The sequence below is a fragment of the Plectropomus leopardus genome, chromosome 10 (genome assembly GCF_008729295.1).
Source record: "Plectropomus leopardus isolate mb chromosome 10, YSFRI_Pleo_2.0, whole genome shotgun sequence".
NCBI lineage: Eukaryota > Metazoa > Chordata > Actinopteri > Perciformes > Serranidae > Plectropomus > Plectropomus leopardus.
Window position 1 is genome coordinate 25,786,789 of NC_056472.1, and position 16,810 is coordinate 25,803,598.

Here is a 16,810-nt window from a genome sequence, read left to right on the forward strand (position 1 = left end):
AAATTTTGACCCGTCCTAAAAATGGCTGAAAACCACTTATTATAGCTTGTAGAGACGCGTTATACTATCCCAAGTTGAAATGAAGGCCAAAAAGGAGCCCAAAAGTCAGAATTTAGCATGTCATAAAAATGGCTAAAAAGGCAATAGTATAGTATGCCAAAAAATCTCAAATTTTTGACCCGTCTTAAAATTAGCTGAAAAACACGTATTATAGTTTGTAGAGATGCGTTATAGTATGCAAAGTTTGAATGAAGGCCAAAAAAGAGCCCAAAAGTCATCATCTTAGCATGTCGAAAAATGACCAAAAAGGCAGTAGTATAGTATGGCGAAAAATCTCAAATTTTGACCCGTCCAAAAAGAGGCTGAAAACCACATATTTTACCTTGCCGAGACACATTATGGTCTACAAAGTGGAAATGAAGGCAAAAAAGAGCCCAAAAGTCATAATTTTAGCATGTTGGAAAACTGTCCCAAAAGGCATTAGTATAGTATGGCGAAAAATCTCAAATTTTGACCCGGCCTAAAAATGGCTGAAAACCACATATTATAGCTGCTCGAGATGTACTATAGTATACAAAGTGGAAATGAAGGCTGAAAAAAAGAGCCAAAAAGTCATAATTTAGCATGTAGAAAAATGACCAAAAAGGCAATAGTATAGTATGGCGAAAAATCTCAAATTTTGACCCGTCCTAAAACTTGCTGAAAACCACTCATTATAGCCTGTACAGACGAGTTTTAGTATACAAAGTGGAAATGAAGGCCAAAAAGGAGCCCAAAAGTCATAATTTTGCATGTCTGAAAACTGCCAAAAAGGCAATAGTATAGTATGGCACAAAATCTCAAATTTTGACATTTTTCAAAATAGCCGAAAACTGTGTGTTATAGCTTGTAATCATGCGTCATAGTAGACAAAGTGGAAATTAAAATCCAAAAAAGATCCCAAATGTCATAATTTAGCATGTTAAAAAAAGGGCTGAAAGCAACATAGAATGGAATGCTGGCACTCGTCATATTATAGCATGTCTTTCACAATTGCACCAAGACATACTATAAAATGTCTTCCGCATTAGCACAACAAAGTCATGCTACTGCGTCTTGTCCAAACCAGCCTAAACAAAGTCATAGTATTGCATGGCTCAAAAAAGCCTAAAAAGTCATACTTTGTCGTCCAACATAGCACCCAAAATATCATAATATAGAATTTTGTTCAAAATAACAACAAAAAGTCATACTATAGCTTGTCGGCCAAAATAGCACAAGAAGTCATACTTTGGCATGTCATCCAAAATAGCACGAAAGAGTCACTTGGGGGCTCAGGTACGAGTTCAAACAGAAGAGGAAAATCGGGTAAGAACGGTCGAGCTGTTCAATTTTTCTTAGTTTCAGGTTAAACCTTATGGTGTCTGGTCAGTGGACTGAAATGTCAGACTTACTCTTGTGGCGTGAGGAGTCGTAGGAGGATGAGGAGGTAGTGAACTCTGAGCATCTCAGAAAAACAGAGAAGGCAAGAAGAAACATGGATTCGAGGGTCGAGTCAATGGAAGGGGTCAAGTACCCTGCACGGAGAGTTTGGATCCAACGAATGAAGACGTCTGCTGTCAGGGGTAAACATTGACAAAGTTAATACCACTGAGGTGAACTTGGATGGTGGATGTTCTAATATTGGGAACTGAATGAGTTTGAGTGATGAAGCTAGTTGGGGAAATTGTGCCAATAGAAAGAAATGGTAGGTTGTGCAAGGCATGGAACATTTTAAAGTAATGCCAACCTGTGTAGTATGATAATGGAGTTTTGGGAGCTTGATTGTTGAGGATTTCTTGTTGTGATGCAGTAACCAGGTGGTGAAGCTAGGGGTTCAGATGAAGATGATGGCTAAAAACAGAGGGATTGGCGTTTGATAGGGGTCCGATCTGCTGCCAAGGATTTGAATTTCTGAAATGAGAAACAGAGGGAGAGGGAGTCAGCGATGGAGTTTCTGTAACCAAGGATGTGGGTGGCTGAGTTGTTAAGTTATTGTGAGCCACCCTTATTGATGATGCCAACGATGATACGGTTATCTGAATTCATGAGAATGACCGTCTTGGACCACTCATGCTCCCAGAGAAGGACAGCAACAACAATGGGTTACAGTTTGTACAGGGCAGAGGAAAGAGAAAGAGAGGACAGTTAGGGTGGCCAGGCTGACGCAGACCATCTACTGCCATAGTAACAGTCGAAATCGGGTGTGGCTTCAGTATATAGTTGAATGTGGTTGGGCTGAGTTACACAATCTTTGTAAAACACAATGCAAGTGCAAGAATCTCTATTGGGATATTTGTGTGCCTGCCTTTATGGTGTCCAGCAACTTCACCAGCTATGTTTCCTCATGTTTCTGTGCGGGCCCACCACCTGTGTTTGTGTGCCTTGGTGTCACCTGCCAATTGTTCACGAGCGTTGTCTGCGTGCTCTATGTGGTCAGCAACATGAGAGAAGCTGTTTCCGTCCCTGTCAAAAGCGTTTGTGTGACTTTACTTTGTGTGTTGCTCTGCTATCCGTTGTGTGGAGTTTTTGGTGGGGTCGGTGTGGGGTGCTGAATAAGCGGGATGCCACGCTGAGTGGGCACATGCCCCAGAAAGTGCCAGAGGACAATCAACACTGTTGCCAGAACACACACACACACACACACACACACACACACACACACACACACACACACACACACACACACACACACACACACACACACACACACTCACTCACACTTGCCCTCTCTCTCTTGCTCTCCCTGTCTTTCTCCTTTTCCTGTCTGTATCTTTTCCCACTATCCCTCCTTCCTTCTTTTTGCCTGCGGCAAGACAGCTGTGTCCATCAGGCCGTGAGGCCCGTGACATCGGTCGCACACTAAGAGCCCACTAAGATCATGGCAGCTCTTCTGGCTGTTTGTGCAGGGAGGAGATGTGCAGAGGCTCCCTCATGACCCTCATGCAAACAGAGAACAGTCAGTTTGTCTCAGTGATTTAAAGAAAAGAAAAACACAATCTTTCTCTCTTAGTTATTATTTACCATATAACTGTTACCTCAGAGTTAATGTTGAATGTATATATTGATATCACACTTTGCACTTTTTAAAAAACATTTAAGATGAGAGATTGTGATTAGGTTTATAAAAACAGATCCATGACTTGCTTTCACTGAGAAAGCCTGTTATTTTTTGCATAATGTCATTACTTGAAAACAGTAAAATTGGTTAAAAAAAAAAAGCATTTACGGCTTAAAAAGTAGAGCAATAGTGAACTATAATTATAATTAGATGGATAATTCAGTCAATACAGACACTGAAGAAAGATTTTCTTTCATTAATTTTCAGTTTGCAGGCCTCACTACACTCTATTAAATCCTTTTATGTGGCGCTGGCAGCCACAGAAGTACCAGTGTTTTGAATGGTTCCACAATAATGAGTGGACCATCATAGTAGCCTCTGAATGAGATCCATTATGATTTCATGGCTGGTTGGGCAGAGTTTTAACTGTGTGCTCTTTAAAAAGGTGCTGTCTGCTTCACTTAGAATTACCTGAATCCTTTTATTTCATGAAACACATGGAGGATGTTAAAAGAAGAAATTACTACAAAGATAAATCACTCACTTAGTGTCACAGCAATTTTTTAAAGACAGGCCTTGAATAGAAGATTTTTTGTACATCTTATTGATGCGAGCCAGATTGGTATTAATAAAATTACTATCACACAGGGTATGGCACACATAACTGATATTTTATCATGTCATGTTATTATAGATGGAAAAAATATATAGTCATTCAATTAGGGAGCAAAACTGATTTCTAATATAAAATTCATTTCAAAACCAGCACTAATAAGATCTAAATTCTGTTTTAGATGCACTTATACAACATTTTTTATTTTAAATTAAGTAAATTAAGAGTGTAACTACAATAGTGCCACAATACCCTCTCTGTGGTGTAGTATTCACTGTAGGGCTTAAAAATATACTTAAACAATGAAGGTTGTCCAAGTTTGTCGCTTATCTGCTTTAACCTGTAATCAGTGATTAATGCGGGGCGTTTACTTGCTAAAATTTAAAAGTATTTCCAAGACATTTGAGCTACTGAATTATCAAAAGATTTTATAAAAAGGTGACGTTTTATAATGTAATATCTTTTCATTTAGTTAAATCTGTATTTTAAATTTTAAAAGGATGTCGCCTTGATCGCCCAGTTAACAGTGTTACACTATTTTCTTTCTCATGTAATGCATTTGGATTTTGTTTCTGCTTTTGCCCCTTTGCCAATAGTTTTCGTGTTCAAATTACAGTACTCCTGCTGTTGGTAATCCATTACCGACAGCCATGTGGAGCTGTATTTATAGTAAAAATATTGTCACAAATTGCCACAGCTGCTCCAATTCACTTAATGTCAAGCTTTAAGGAGCAGCTAAAAGCTTTGCTCCAACAGCTCCGAGTCTTTGAAGTCAGGGAACTGGATATCCCCTCAGATCTGGAACACAGTCTCAGAATAAACACTGTGGTCTGGAGGTTAACTCGCAGAGCACTATATAGCCTGAATGCTGAAATCCATACGGCTTCAATGAGGGTGCCTCTCTCCCCGCCTCACCCTTCATTCACTCACTGCTCTCTTTCTTTCTTTCTCTCCCTCGCTCGGCCGCTTTTGTAACTTTGTGCGCTGCGGCAACGTGTGCTCCCTCTCGCTCTATCTTTCTCCCTCTTCATCTTTCTTTCTCTTGTCCTCTTTTTCTTGTCCCTTTTCACATGCAGAGGTCCATTTGAGCAGAGGAGCTGTGCTCTCTTTGACCTGTGCTTGTCAGTGTTAATTGTATGGGTTTAATTACAAAAACACATTTAGCACGTTGAAAGGGGTTTAAGTTAAATCCTTCCTCTTCAGACCAAACCGCTAGGATTTAGATGTGGCAGGGCTGTATCAGCTATCCGAGTCAGATTAGATGTTGCCTCTTATCTTACCACAGCCTGTCTTTTGAGCCGCCTTTTATTCAGCTGTCTGTCTGAGGCTTTTTGCAGGCTGCTTAGATGCTCTTAGCAAGGCAGCTTGATTTGCATGATGACTCCACTCACTGCTTCCTTAAAGAATGATTTGGTGTCCCTTTTTTGTAGGTTAATTATTAAATCAACTGCAAAAACAAAGAGGAAGAGCCAAGTTGTGGAAGTGGTCACATTTTTTTACTTTTCTAAAATTACTAAAAAATATATTTTAAGTGATGAGATTTTAATATGGTACAAATGCAAAAATGATTAAATATGCATTGATTAATTTTGCTAAATTTAGTGCATTTATTTAGAAGTGACATATTTGCAAGAAGAATTCCAGCTGTTAAAATATCCAGATTTAAATAATGTTATCTGTAGATGAAACATGTTAAAATTCACACACAGATTTTAAGATTTTTTTTAAATGCATGATATTAAGATTTTAGGGTTTAATCCTTAATTTATAATGTAAAATGTCTGTGGCAATATCTTTAGAAATAGATAATGACATAATTCTGCGACACAGACACGTCCAGACTTAATTCATTTGATTCCAGTCCATTGTGAGGCAGCCAGTGAAGCTCTGTTTAATCACAAGGATTTGTCATGTGATTGACGGACTGTTGACAGCAGTATTGGGGCAGTATTTAGCAAGGTCTCAGGACCCCCATGGCTAAAGTGAATTTTATGGAGACACTGGTGGGTCGCTGGCATAACAAGAAGTCAGGCCGCTTTTTAAAGCTGATGCAAATGAAGGTATTTCATGTTGACATCTCACCGTCTGGGGTGTGATAGTTGATCACTTTGTGCATGGTGAGAAAAAACAAACGTGTATGCAAGGCCAAACCTACTGCATAGTCTGTGCAAGTGTGTGTGAGTGTGTGTGTGTGGTTACACCCACCAGTGTCCCTCTGTGTGTCCCGGAGCAGAGTAGAGTATATTAACAGACCTAATTTACAATGTATGGACTCTGCCGACTGGAACATTTGGAGTTATGAGATAGTTAAGCGCTTGGCTAACAATGCTTGCGTAGAAAATGGGGCCAATGACTGGTGGTCATCTTGTGTGTCTCTAATTATGAATTATTGCTGTGGAGATTTTTAAAGTGAGAAAAATGCCTAAATGGCTCAGAGAATTAATTTGTGAGAAAATTATTAAAGGTGAGTTAGTGAGTTGTAATTATTAATGTGCACATAATGTAATTTTAAATACTTTAATTTGACATAATGTCACATTAATTTAATTAAAAATGTTTGTTATTATTTCTATTTCTATTCCCTGAAGTTTAATGCGTATTTGGTCACTTATACTTATACTTAAGATATTTCCTAAAATATTGTATTGAAATAATTTCTGAACGGTGATTACACTGTGTTTTAATTATTTTTTAAGAAAAAAAATTGAAAATTTAATGCTGCAATTTGCAATTCTTAAGATGAATAGCCACTAGTTGTCTGTAAGGCAGTAGACATATAACAATTAAGAAGTCTCAATGAGAATATGTTCAAGACAAGTTAAAGTCAAGTGAGAACTAAACATCAATTGCATTACACATGTAACAGTTAAAAAGTCTCACTTGTATAAAACACACGAAAGTCTCAGTAAAATTGTGTTAAAGCAAAATAAAAGTCAACTGGAAAAACTGAACATCATAGCATATAAAATTAAGTCATATAAGTCCTATAAGTCAAATAGTCCTCAACAATTTTGTATTTGTCGACATACGCAATGTAATTCATTATCTACATTTTTAACTTAGATTTTTACATTTTTAAAACTAAGGAATTTGTGATCATGATGAACACATATTTCACATATCAGGTGTTGAGACTGACCTGCAGTAATAGCTCATTCACTCACACCACTATAAAAAAGCTAAAGCCAAATGTTATTTAAATCTCCATGACATGCATTGATGTTTTATCTTTGACCTCTAGCCTGCTCTTTGACTGTTACACATTTCTGCCTGTGCAGGCAAAATGTAAAAAAAAATATTCTGTAGAGACTTTTTTTCTCTCTGCAGTCCTGAGGTCATGGTTTTGTGGGCAGCACTGCCTCTAGTTGTAACATTGAGAACTGCAGTCCTGACATTGTGTCATACAGTTTTTAAAGGTAAGATTTTTTTGTTTAAAGTTATTACAGATTTAATTTGAATTTATGCTGGTACCTTTAAAGTACTGAAGAATCTTAATTTTCTTGTAATTTAACTATATTTCCATTTCCCTAAATATGTGATATTGTTGCGCAGGCAGCTGGCGTCTCCTGCAGTTAAAAAAAAAAAAAAAAAAAAAAGCATAAGTCTTGACTCACATAAGTGATTTCAAATTTCCAATGAAAGGATAAAAATGAGAATGAATGAATTGCAGCTCTGAGCTTTAATTGCTTTTTCATGATCCAGCAATCCTGCAGGAAAATGCAGCGTAAAAAAGCCCAATTAGAGTCTTTTCACTTTGTGCTGGAGACAGCAGGGTTCAGGCTGATTGTCTTTCTCTGCTAGTTGCTCTGCTCCAGAAGGTGATACTGGGTTGGACCCCTGTTACCCTCCGAGCCTTCTGTTAAATTTGGCAGAAAAAACGCCGGGGCTCAAGGAAGAACAAAGGCACGCCGGTTTTTCACCACAGAACCCAGAAAAAGAATCCCTGAAGAATGGATTAATTTGGTCTAATCGAGGAGACCCATTCCATGCTTACTCTAGCAATGAGAGCTATTGGAGCAAGCAGGAAGCAGCTCTCCTTATTAAACTGCCTGAAATGGCTCGGAAGTTCTTTAGCATGCTCCCTCTATACAGCAGATGCTCTGCATTAATTGGTCTATGAAGGCCTGACCTGGGGTTTTGGGCAAGGGGTTTAAGAAGCATATTTAGTATTTGCTATAACCTGGCGGACATGATGTGTGCCCACGAGGGCCGTATTTCATGATATTATACAGTTCTTAATGTTGCGTGTGCTACGGGGAGCTGGTGTTTGGGAGGTAATGTTTTAACAGCAGGTAAGTCCTAAACACCATTCATCAGAGGCCTGCTCTCTCCCCTCATCCGGCCACAGCCATGACTGATGGGCCTGTCTTTTGTATGAATGTTTAGCACAGTGGAAAGCCATATGCCACTGGCACCGACTACTGCCCAACACCTCATACTGTAGCAGCGGTGCAGAGAAGGAGAGGAAGAAAGTCAGAGAGAAAATGAGAGTTCAAAAGTAGAAATACAAGCAGGAGAGAAACTAAGTAACCCTATAACAGGTCAACAGCTCAAAGACTGGCAGCAGAGAGACGTTGTACCAAAATATTAAAAACTCGTGTACTCAACAGATTAAATGAGGTGGAATAAATCCACGACTCTGCAACAATAATGGTAAAAAATGCAATCCAAAAAAATATATATATATAGTCCTTTTAGGGATCTCATTTCTAAATGTATGGTCCTGTTTTGACTTCCATGCATAAATTTATAGTCCTGTTTGGACACTTATGTGTGAGTACACACCAGGTTTTTTTTAATGGTATATATTCTGTGGGAAAATGAGTCTCTGTATGGCATTAACTTAATTGTGTTTTAGTACTTGTTTTCATAGCAGTTATTTGATCCAGTTTGAGGTGTACTCCTCATAGTGGTACTTCATCAGCCCACTCTGGGAAACGGACAAGCCCTGAGCCGGTGACCTAGTGTTGTGGATGGCCACGTGGATTTAGCCCAGTCTAGCAACAATGGTATTCTGGACCACTACATGTAGATCACTACCTGTTTGTTTTTTGGAGAATAGGAAGGGGATTTATAGGTTTTGAGTACCTATTTCTTTGGCTGTGAATACAGCACTTAAAAATATTTTCATTCCCCTAACCCTATAACCTAACCCTAACCCTCACAGCGTCTAATTCTGTGGTACTTAAATGGGCAAAACCAAAGTACAACAGAGAAAACCGTACAGCACGAGTGCATGTATACATACACTCAACTACACACATTAATAGTGGTAGAGATGTATTTTTAATAAGAGAAGCGGTGGTGGGAGGTGAGAGGGGAGGTGGTGCTGGGCTGGTCCATCTGTCCCAAGCAGCCTCTCTCCCAGTGCTGCTGCCGCCCCCTCGTGAGAGAAGCACAGCTGTTACTGGAAAGCCCTACTGTCCAGAAAAGGGCCCTGCACTCCTCCCCTCCCACCCCTCCATCCCCTCTGTCCCTCCACCTCTCCGCCCAAAACGCCCCTGCAAGAGGATGAAACGAACCAGCGAGCCCAGCCACTGTGCAGTCAGCCTGCGCGTCTGCAATTTCAAACCTCTTTAGATCATTTTTCATGCTCACCAGAAATGAATAATGCACACATTAACTGGTGCCAGTTAATAAATTTCCGTCTCACTGCACTATATTTTTCAATAAGGGTCTAGCTGCTTCGTTTTGTTTTGCAAAACAGCCTCAGAAGGCTCCTGCTGCAAATTATCCCAGCCCGCCCCCCCACCACCTCTTTTCATCCACAGCCAGAGAGCTTTAGCTTGACTTAAGAAGTGATAAAAATGATCATAAATCGGCTTAAATTTTCACAGTTGCGCGCAAATGTCAGCGAGTATATTAGCCTTTTTTTTTGTGACATCCATGAGCATTTAGTGCTTTTCTCAGCTGAAGATAATACACCACAACATTTTTCACAAGAGTGCATCCTCAACATTCAGCCCCCAGGGCACCGCTACATAGAAACAGAATCAATCTTGGGGAACTTCCAGGCTTTGTAAGGGAGCCAAATTGGCAGACGATGTCCGTTATATCAGTTCAGCAAAGCCCTGGCTAGCATCTGGCCACACTGGACGTTTTATAGCCCATCTCTAACTATTAATCATTGGCCGCGACATCACAGACTCTCAAGAGGGTGGCTGGATGCTCCGTTACAGCGCTGAAAATGCCAGGGCATGTAGACGCGACGGTCCCAATACCCACTGACAGTAGCCCTCCTTAAAATGACAGAGTGCATCCGAGCCAGACGGACAGAGTGGTGTCAGGGAAGCGCTGTGACAGGCGAGGGGACCCTTTCCGAAAATGCCACCGTGCCCTAGTGGCCTACAGTGTTGCAGTGCACTGGTAGTATCTGTTCTGAGGTCGTGTCATGTAATATGATCTAGATGAAGCGGACAGGGTGGGTCCCTCTCCGGGACGTGGACGGGGTGTCAGACAAGCTGCTCCTCTAATAAGGGCTGCCATTCTAATGATCACTCAGTCAGCCTAACCTCTGACCCCTACTGTTATAAGAAACAGAGGGAGGGGCAGGCTGGGATGGTGGGAAGGACTGCGGGTTCAAATGCGCAGTATTTACATCAATTAGACAGGCAAGATGGAGGTGCCCATCAGAGCCCATTAGGATTGTTGTGGTTTCGGGTGGGGGGGAGCGGGAGGGAGGGAGGGACGTACAGAGGCCCAGCGGACACATCACAGGACTGCCCTTGATCACATCCTGTCACATTGATGAGAACTCTGTCAAAGCCACTCGTACACATGTACAGTATGTTTGCGACTGCGCTCCAAGCTGCCACGTCGGCTCCCAGTCCAAATTAACCTCAGAGAGGTTTTCTTGACAATGCGGCTAAAATTTAAATTCAAAACTGTTCTTGCAATCACTCAGTTCTGGGGTGACCATTGCGTGCTCCCTCCGCTGCTTCATTTAATGGACATTTTTATTGTCGCAGTTTGGATAAGCCCTGTGTTGCTTTATTTTGTTGGGGGTGGTGGCGGCTGTTGGTGCTTATCAGATGCAAAATAGCACACCTGCTGTTCCAAAACACCCTCCGTGGGTTCAAATTAGTGCTCCCCTGCTTCTTGTTCTTCTGTTGAATATGCTGCCGCAACAAAGGGATGACAATGTTTTTTTTTTCTTTTTGGTAACGAGTTTGTTGAATTACAGATTTTTAGCTGTGAACAATCAAAAACGCGGATCTCCCGAATCCCATTGATTACGATGATCAAAACTCATCAGTGTGATTAATAGAACACAATAAAGAACCCCTCCTGAGAGCTGATTTCATTATATCGTTGTGACGGAGCATCCAAGCAGGTAAAAGGTGTACAGTGGAAACCCGGAGAACAAGGAGAGGACTTCATAAGGCTGTAGTATCCCATCTTTTATTAATGTCACTCCCTAGGACAGCAGGTTTTTGTCAGTCAGAATGGATAATGAAGATGTTGGCGGGGTCGGTGAATCCATCCCTTTAATACTCACATATTTTATGATAATGAAAGGTATTCAAAGAATGATTATGATAAAAGTGGGATCCCCCACTGATGTGCCAGCACAGCTGTGCAGCTAGACAGTCAGCTGCAGGCACCCAATGAAAGGATCACACGGAAAGTAAAGAAAGGATCCATAAAGCCAATAGCTGATGGTTTTCGGAGCCAACCGTACATCAGCTTCACTGCGTGTTACGCCGCATGACGAAAAATAATATGAGGGAAGAGCTTTCAGTCTCGAATGTCACTATCCAAACCTTTTTGATCTTATTCTGCCTGCATTCGCTCCATAGCATGAAGTCTTTTCACCATACTGACCTTTACATGAGTCTTGTTGAAACAGGTTTCATCTCTAACCAAACAATACTTTGACCGCGCCGCACATATAGGCTATTTGTTGTGCTTCCAGCCATATCTAACACAGACTCTGAACATCAAAGCAGCAAAAATAAAAACAAGAGTTGAGTAACAAGGAAATTTCATCATGTGATATTAGTTGCATATTTAGGAGGTCGCGGACAGAGGACGTCGATGGTCGTGTGTGCCGTGGCACCCCCCGACGTGCGTATCAGTAACATCTCCCGAGCATCAAAGCATCAACTGGTGTATTGTACTGTATGTGTAAACAAACTTTGCAAAGCCATACCAGCCCGCCAGAGCTTCAAAAGTTCCCTGCAAGCTGTAGGAAGCAGGTGAAAAAATAGAAGTGTGTTGAACTTTGACCCCGGGTGCACACTTGTTGACTGATGTTTCACACTGGGGTCGCCTTTTCCCTCAGCAGCATTCTTCCAAGACTGAGTGTGTGCGAGTATGGTATGTGTGTGCGCGCATGCATAGTCCCCGGGGAGATCATCCCCGTCTCCCTTTGAAGGCTCTGCGCTATAGAGCTGTTTTCATACAGCACCGGCCATGGGTTTCCTGTCTCGGCTGACCCCTTGTCTCCTCGCGGACACTTCAGAAAAACTTCCTGGCGCAAACACCTTTCTCCCATTAACTACAGAGGCTTCAGGACGCAAAGGGGGTTTTTGAACCTCAGAGTGCCACGCCACTCAGGAACAAAGAGACAGGCATTAAAAAACAAACATGATAACCACATTAGCCCACCAGTGGTCAGCACAAACCAGCTGATGCCTCTCAGGGACACTCAGTGTGCTGCAGGGACACTTAACGTGCTTTGCTTAGAGGTCATTTTTGCAAAATGACAGGAGGCCAAAGGCCAGTCACAGCGGCCTCACATATGTTTATTGGATTTTAGGACATTTCAGGGATTTTAGGACATTTCAATGATTTTAGAATGTTTCTAGAATTTTGGAACATTTCAAGGATTTTGATGTGTTTCTAGGATTTTAGGATGTTTCTGGGACTTAAGGACATTTCTAGAACTTAAGGATGTTTCTAGGATTTTAGGACATTTCTTGCATTTTAAGATGTTTATAGGATTTTAGGATGTCACTCCCTTTTTTTTTAGATTTTTCTAGGATTTTAGGACATTTCTCAGATTTTAAATGTTTCTAGGATTTTAGGAGATTTTTAGGGTTTTGGGAGATTTCAAGATGTTTCTAGGAGTTCACAACAGGGGCTTAGCTTGTACATTAGTTAGGATGTTTCTCTGATTTTGGTACATTTCTGTGATTGTAGAACATCTTTAAGGTTTTAGGACATTTCTTAGATTTTAAGATGTTTCTAGGAGTTCACAACAAGGGCTTAGCCCGTACATTCGTTGGGGGTGTGGTGGATGCTACTAATTACTAATTACTTTATTTTTATAGTGAATTAGAAAATGGTTTGGAGGGACACCTAGTCACAAGTTCAGTATCACTGGTGTGCTTTGTTTTTCCTGCTTGAATAAAGACTACATTTTGTCATGCAGATTTCAAGTCCAAGCTGTAGCCGCCTGCCTGACTGCAGTTGCTGTGGAGTGATAAAAGGGTTGGTCACCTGCATTTTTTTTCTTTTTCACACTAAGAGCCATTTAATCTAATACTTATTTCTCCCAACCCAAAGGTGAATACTTGCTGACACTAGACTAAAAGAAGGAGGAAAAACTGTGCCAAAATGCCACCTACGAGAGCCAGAACAAAGGAACGAGAGCAAGATGCCACGCCGCCGCACTCCACCTCCACAACAGAAAATAACAAAATGATTCTCGGCACCATCGCTTCACTGAAGGTGGATATTAACTCTATAAAGCAAAACATCTGTGCCACCATAGATGCCTGGATTATGGTGGTAACAACTACACTCCCAGCAGAATTTTTTTCTCAACAAGCCATAACCGAGGTCGCCATCAACTGGCTACAAGCTACTACTGAAACTCACAGCTGACAGAAAAGCACAACACACACATCAGACCTAACCACTGATCCACTTTGATCTCTCTAGATGTCACCTTTAAAATGTGGGAGAATGCTGGGATACAAACACTATTGGATTCGTATATTGACAGTGAATTTGCTTCATTTCACCAATTTGTTGACAGATTCAGATAAGAGACTATGTTCGAAAATGTGTATCATTTTATGAGACTATACCTGACTCCACTTTGAGATCCATTGCTCAGCTCCCAGTACAGACCCCTCGCATGATATCTTCTCTCTTAACAGCTCTGCAGGATCTAAAGGTGGATACTTCTCGTATCAGAGAGAAAAGGGAAAAAGAATTTAAATATTAGGATTACAGAGGAACAATGGAATCAACGTGTAAAACAGATAAATGCTCTGTTGCAATTTAAAATAGTACATTGGTTGCTCATTCCCAAATCTAAGATAAGTAAAAGGTCCCCTCTGATTCCTCTCTGTGCGACAAGTGTCTGTGGAAGCCACTTTAATTTACTGTTATTTATTTTGAAGATTCAGATATACTGCCGCAACATTTTCCATATAATTTCAGAAATTCTTAATTCAAGAATTGAGCCTGAGCCGTAAACTATTACTTTTGATATTTCTGACACATCAAACATTTTTACATTGACTCAAAGACGACTCATCAACTACTTTCTCATGTCAGCTAAAAAATGCTTGCTAAGATTGTGGAACGGGTAGCACCTACCCTGATGTTAAAATGTGGCTTAAGGATCTTGTTAGTTCTTTTGAGCTGGAGAGAATAAGATTTATAAGAAATAGCAGGTGAAATTATTTAATGTGACATTGTTAAGTATTTGGAGAAAACTGTGTACTGCCATTTGATGATTTTTGCTATCACCTGGTTGTAGGGTAATTTGATTTACTATTGGGGTGTCCCGGATGGGTGAGTTGTGGGTTTTGGTTCCCTTCCCTTTTTTTTTCTTTTTCTCATCTTATTTTTATTTTTATTGTTTTGTAATTTAAAAAATCCTGGAGTAGAGCGGTGTCTGAACTGGCTATGTAAATGCACTAGTCATATTCATTATGCATTTGTATATTTATCAGTGATTTCTGTTTTTGTATGTTTGCTAACAATCTGTGCAAATTAAATAAATTGCTTAAATTAACAGTACATGAGTATCACAGAATAAATCATAATGAGGTTTAAATTTCTGGATTTCTGGCTCTCACTGTTAAATAAAGTAAGAAACATAATCATCTTAAAATGTATATATAACTGTCAACAAGAAGCAAGAAACTTCAGCAGAAAAATGTTAGATGCCGCAGGCCAGACTCGATCCTGCGCCACTGCAAAACACTCGCGATGACAAGGCGAAAACTCTAACAGGTAAACTAAACACCAGGATACACTGTACATGGCTTTACCACTATAAATATTTTTGATCAAAGACTACAACTGTTGTTTAGTGGTTATATAAATACGATATACACAAACAGACAAACAAAATCCTGCACATTTGAATGCTAAAACATATCAGTAGCCTCTAATATTGAAAACTTGACTGATATAAGAGTCGGACGAAAACGGATTGATATTTGCCTGACGTCACTGATTTTGCCAAGAATTTCCTTTTCCTATGACTTAGTTAATTATCGGCCGAACTCATATATCAGTCAGTTTCCGACAGACGTCACTGCCGATACTGAAAAAAACAAGAACTGGGAAATCCGACCGATATATGAGTTTGGCCGATAATTAATTCCAAGAAATTAGCTGATTAATCTCCTGACTCATATAGCAGTCTGTTTTTAAACATTGGACAGTACTGACATGTTTTAATATTCAAATGTGCAGAATTGTGTCTGTTTATTTGTGTTGTGTTTACATAACAACTGAATAAAGACTGATATTTTGTTATTAAAGATATAAAGTATTTATACCAGAGAACAAAATAAAATGTGGTTTTAGCTCACCAAGTTGAGAAAACAACCTGAAATTATTATTCTTTTGCAGCAGTGTAGGTTCCAGTCCAGCTTGCGATCCTTACTGAATTTCCCCTGCCCATAACGTTGTCAATTATCGGCCGAACTCATATATCAGTCGGTTTCCGACAGACGTCACTGCCGATACTGAAAAAAACAAGAACTGGGAAATCCGACCGATATATGAGTTTGGCCGATAATTAATTCCAAGAAATTAGCTGATTAATCTCCTGACTCATATAGCAGTCTGTTTTAAACATTGGACAGTACTGACATGTTTTAATATTCAAATGTGCAGAATTGTGTCTGTTTATTTGTGTTGTGTTTACATAACAACTGAATAAAGACTGATATTTTGTTATCAAAGATATAAATTATTTATACCAGAGAACAAAATAAAATGTGGTTTTAGCTCACCAAGTTGAGAAAACAACCTGAAATTATTATTCTTTTGCAGCAGTGTAGGTTCCAGTCCAGCTTGCGATCCTTACTGAATTTCCCCTGCCCATACCGTTGTCAATTATCAGCCGAACTCATATCAGTCGGTTTCCGACAGACGTCACTGCTGATACTGAAAAAAAAAAACAAGAACTGGGAAATCTGACTGATAAATGAGTTCGGCCGATAATTAATTTACAAGAACTTAGTTGATTATCCGCCTGACTCATGTATCATTCTGTTATGACATTAGAGAGAACTGACAAGTTTTAATATTATTTACAGGGATAAATAGAGGTATGAAATGTGCCAGGTATCCCCCCACATTTAGCTCACCAGATAGCACAATTGTCTCATTATGCTGATGTTTTTGCAGCAGCGGGTACGAGTCCGAGCTGCGGCACTTCGCGCTTTGTCAAAAACTCAGCTGAAATCTGGCTCAGGCGGATAAATGACTTTATATTTTCTTGATAACCAACTGATAGTCCACTAACCTCTTGGCAGGTGATCTTCAACATCCCGCAAATATCAGTGAAGCTTTCTGCACATGTAAATGCCCTTGACAACTGGCAATGGAGTGGTGCTTAGCTTACTAGATAGTGTGTGCCCCATATGAATGAGGCTTTTGCACTCTCTCTCTTCCACCCTTTCCTGTCTCTCTTCAACTATTGTATGAATAAGGAAAAATGCCCAAAAAAATAATGTTTAAAAAAAAAAAAAAATTCAAGCTGTAACAGCTTTTGAGTGCAGGGACATTTGGAAGTCCTGAGAAAGGGCCAAATCAAATAAATTTTACAACAGATTCTCTGGAATCACACATGCATGGTGCTTCGCCCAGCTGACACAACACAGGGATGAAAGATGAAAAGAGGATGGGGTTCACCATGG

General features: G+C 40.1%; 1 long non-coding RNA gene across 1 annotated transcript; it reads right to left on the reverse strand.

The window, feature by feature from the left end:
• Window positions 1-1,445: 1,445 nt before the first annotated feature.
• LOC121949295 lies at window positions 1,446-14,849 on the reverse strand. Its single transcript, XR_006106229.1, has 3 exons — window positions 13,730-14,849; window positions 1,769-1,932; window positions 1,446-1,595 (listed from the first exon to the last, which is right to left on the reverse strand). It is a non-coding gene; the product is annotated as an uncharacterized LOC121949295 (long non-coding RNA).
• Window positions 14,850-16,810: the final 1,961 nt, after the last annotated feature.